The sequence below is a fragment of the Nannospalax galili genome, unplaced genomic scaffold (genome assembly GCF_000622305.1).
Source record: "Nannospalax galili isolate Female #2095 unplaced genomic scaffold, S.galili_v1.0 scaffold671, whole genome shotgun sequence".
In the NCBI taxonomy this organism is placed as follows: Eukaryota; Metazoa; Chordata; class Mammalia; order Rodentia; family Spalacidae; genus Nannospalax; species Nannospalax galili.
The window spans coordinates 1,113,354-1,113,723 of NW_008329133.1; positions in this window are offsets into that span (position 1 = coordinate 1,113,354).

Below are 370 nucleotides of genomic sequence, written 5' to 3' on the forward strand. Positions count from 1 at the left end.
GTCAAAACCTCTGGGACATGCTGAAAGCGGTTCTTAGAGGGAAGTTTATAGCTCTAAGTGCCTACATCAAAAAATCAGAAAGAACACAAATAAATGACTTAACACTGCAACTCAACACACTTGAAAAGCAACAGCAATGAAACCCAAACTCAGCAGACAAGAAGAAATAACAAAAGTCAGGGCAGAAATTATGAAATTGAAACAAAGGCAATACAAAGAATCAACAAGATTGACAGACCGCTAGACCAGTTAACCAAAAGAAAGAAAGAGCACCTACAAATCAGCAAAATTAGAGATGAAAGGGGAAACATCACAACAGACACCAGAAAGATACAGAACATTATAAGGAAATACTTTAAAAACCTATATG